We start from the raw sequence: 4,093 nt of genomic DNA, 5'->3' as shown, positions 1-4,093 counted from the left end.
GAATCGGGGGGGGGGGGGATTAAACTCTGCTCAGACACAGAAATTCTGCAAAACAGCGAGAAGGGGGATGAGTACCAACTCCAAAGCACAAATTCATGCCTTGGAGAGCCTGGGCCAGACCCAGGGGGGCTCTAAGCCATCACCATCGCACTGATTGCCCCAATCAGACCCAGTTAAAGCCCCAGTGGGGCTCTTCTGGGAGCTCGCCTGCGTCAGAGCGCTGCTGCCGGCAAAATGCCCGTGGCCGCCCGCATAGCGAAGGCAATGCTTGGCCTGGGTCCCAGACCCTGTCTGAAGTCCTTCCTGAGCCAGCTCCTGCATGGCCACAGCCCTGTACCATGCAGGGCTGATGGAACCAGAGGATTTTGGACTGGGAAAGCAGCAGCCCCAGCTTGAGCCTTCAAGAGGGACATGAGAGAGGAGGTGTGGGGCCTGCCGACTGCCAGGACACCCACACCGGGGCAAGTGATGGAAGACGAAGGAGGAGGAGGAGGAGTTCTCCTTCCTCCTATTCTCCTCCTCATTAAATAAAAGACCTACCCGCAGCTGTTCTGGAAACATTTTCTCAGACTGCCAGAGCAGCAGGGACTGCTCACAGGGACTCTGCACCGATGCTTAGTGCTGCTTTGGGAAAAGCCCCTTGGATTTCACACCAGCTGCAGCTGGGAGGCAGTGAGGACAGTACATGGACTGCATGCCATATGCAGAGCCCTCACCCAGAAGCTGCTACCAATTCTTAGAGATGTGGGAAGACATGGGGACAGTCCCCCATGGGCTCTCACCCAGGGAACCCCACAGCTCTGCCCTGCAGAAGACTTTTGCAAGGAGGGAAAAGTTTCCAGCTCTTTTGGCTCCGTGCTGCTTATCCAGCAGTTGATGAAGGGTCCTGTTCCACCTGCTGAGAGAGGCCATGGGGGCTCCGTGGCAGCATAGGAAGGCTGAGGGGGGCCCGGGTTCTCCCCATGGGCAGAGAAGTCTCTGTGGGGCAGCCAGACAGGACAGGATTACCTCACTGCCAGGTCCCTGCCAGAGGTCCTTGAGCTGGGGAGCTAGGTTAGGTCTGGAATGCAACCCATCACAGGTGTTTTATCTTTGTAGCCCAGGACTAGACATGGTCTTGGAGCAGCCCCTTGCACCCGGCCAAGGGGCAGGAGGAGCAGCAGAAGCCGGGGTAGGAGTGTACTGTGGCAGGGAGGGGGCACAACCACAGTGAGACCTGTTGGGACCCTGGATGGTCCCAGGCTGCTGCCTGCCGTGGCAGCTGGGGTGACTCCAGGTGTCAAAGCAAAGCTGAGGTTCATCCCTCATGGCATCACACTGTGCTGACGGTTGTGGGTGCCCTGAGGGAGGTCAGGGGAGGGAGGTCAGGGGCTTTCCCCCATCCTCACGCCAGACCAGGTCAGCTCGCAACAGTGGGTCTTCCTGCTGAAAGCCAGGTGTGCAGAGGCTGTCCCATGCCCAGGTGTCCCCATCCCTCCTAGCCCCCCTGGCTGCCCAGAACCACCAACCAGACCCCCTGCTGCCCCTTCCCCTCCCCATGCAAAGTGTTTACACTTTGCCTAAGGGATGAAGCAGCATTTCCTAAAGCAAAGCAGCTATATTTATCAGCCACGAAGCAGTTCCCTGGCAGCAGCCCCTGGCTCACCTCTCGGAGGGTGGCCAGCAGCCCCCAAAAGACTCACCGCCTTCCAGTGGGAGCTCCTGTGCTGGTCTTCCATGTCCCCAGCGCTGGCGTTCCCCTCCATCCCTGGGTGGCAAATGCAGAGAAACGTGAGTGTTAGCACCACAGGAGCCCAGGGCTGAGCCCAGCACCACCAGCCCCATCAGAAGTGCCACGATGCCTCGGCTCTCCAGGACCCACAGGCACAGCTCCCTCCCTAACACAGCTCCCCAGCCCTGCAGCACCCCCCAAAAAGGCTGAGTGAGCACGGCTGCATCAAGACCTTTGCCTGTCTGCAGGGAACCATGCTGCTTCCCCTCCCTACCCTGCAGGACTTCAGTGTTCAGAAGTGGATCAAAAAATAACTTGCTTTCCTAAGAGGGGTGAGCTCAACGCAACAGGATCCCATCCCAAGCCCCCTGGCATCTGGTGCCCTTTGCAGCACCCTCGCAGCATCCTGCCCCGCGCCCGAGTTCCCATCAGTGCCAGGCAGCGCCCTACATGGGGAAGCCGGGCTCTCTGCCCCAGGGAGATCGTGTAACTGTTAATAAACATTAGCAAATTGCTAGGGCTTTTGGTGGCTGCATGCGTCTGTCAAGATGTGCTTGTCAGTCACAGCAGGGCCGTGGTTAATGCTTGCAAAATCTCTTTTGCAGTGAAGGGGTAGTGCAAGGGGCAGATCTATATTTATTCCTTCGAACTGAGACAACAGCTAGGAGCACTCAGCATCAGCTTCCCCATCCCAGCTCTAAGAGCCGGCCACCGCCACGGGAGAAAAACCCAGAGGGACATTTTGCTGTAACATCCTGCAGACTGGGGCCAGGTACTACCAGATCTTCTCCCACCAGTGAATTACAGGCACAAGATGGTGCATTAGGGCGTGTGTGCTGGAGTCCTGCTGCTGCGAGGGGCTGGGAGTGCAGGAGGCAGCGGGGGGACAGGGCACTGGTATCAGGCCAGCCTCACCAAAACCCCACACGTGCAGCAGTGCCTGGAACGGCTCCAGCAGTGTGATGGCAGCATGCAAGGGCTGCCTGTCCCTGGCTGTGCCCCATCCAGCTCTGGAGGAACAGTGGGGCTTGTTTTACACCATCTGTCCTAGCAGGAGCTCAGCACCATCCACCAGCTCATTTTCTTGGCACATTCCCAATGGGGCCGGCAACCTGGGAGAGCCAGCCCCTGTTCAATTGTGGGGAAAGGCTGTCTTGCCTCAAGCATGGGGACATTGGTCCAGGGCTCCCACAGGGCTGCACTGCACCGTCCAAGCAGGCAAAGCACCATTTCTCCCTTTCCTCTCCTGAGCATGGCTGAAAGCCACTCACCGGCTGTGCTAATAAATGGGCGCAGTGGGAAAGAAAGAGGTCTGGCAGCTGCCTCGGTCTGTGCCGAGTTGGCCAGGGCTGCTGCATGCCTGTGTCGGGTATGCAGGCAGGGCTGGCTCGGTCCCGGTGCCTGCCCAGGCTCGGCAGGAGGGCAGGCGGGCAGCCATGCCCACAGCCGACTCTCCCTGGCCAGGCTGGAGCCTCAGGACCGGAGCGTTTCCTATCCAAAGCTGGTGAGCTGGGATGAGACACAGGGATTTAACGCGGCCTGGGTCACTGGGGGGTACCAGCAGCTTCCCAGGGGCACATGCGCCCCGTCACAGCGGTTGTGCTGCCACACAGCCCGGCCCTGGCAGGAGCAGAGGAGGCAGCCAAGACCCATCCCCTCCATCGCTGGGATGGAGTGGGGGCAACTGAGCAGGAGGGGTCAGTGCCAGCCCTGCTGCCAGGCGAGGCACAGACAGTGAGCACTGGGCTCCTCTAGTTCATCCGAGGTAAATAACGGCTGTTTTCTCTGGAGGTGATGCATTCTTTGTCATTAATTGATCTGGGCATTTGTAACTTGCCTCTTGCACCGCTGTCAGTGTACGCCTTCTCTTTTCTCCCGGGAGAAGCTGGTAATTAGGCTCTTATCCAACGAAAGTGTGGGGTTTTTTGAAGCAGAGATAGGATTAGTTTCTTTTAACTTGATGAAATATGCTTTGGCTTGAAATAATTACATGATTTGCACTTAGCACCTCTCAGCCCAGGGCATTAAAGTGATTTACAAGCAATTATGAAGCCTGATGGGAAGATGCTTTTATCCCCATTTTACAGACACAATACGGAAAACAGAGGTTGTCCCAGTTGCTCGGCCGGCGATGCGGGGAGCCCCTGGGCTCTCCTGGGAGCGCTGCCTCCGTGGGGCGGGCACGGGCAGCAACAGGCACGGCCACCGGAGCAGAGATCTCGGAGCACCGAGGAGCACAAAACCGGGCCAGTGGCCTCGGCGAGGCGGTTGCCACCGGCGCTGCTCTGGGGCTCAGCGCTGCAGGGAGGAAGGAGATGGGGAGGCCGGGGTGTGGGGGACACACAGAGGGGTGCCAGGGAGCTGCGGGGTGCAGGACAGCAC

Source organism: Athene cunicularia (assembly GCF_003259725.1).
Source record: "Athene cunicularia isolate RWA chromosome 4 unlocalized genomic scaffold, athCun1 chr4_part3, whole genome shotgun sequence".
NCBI classification, from domain to species: Eukaryota; Metazoa; Chordata; class Aves; order Strigiformes; family Strigidae; genus Athene; species Athene cunicularia.
This window is presented reverse-complemented; position numbering follows the sequence as displayed.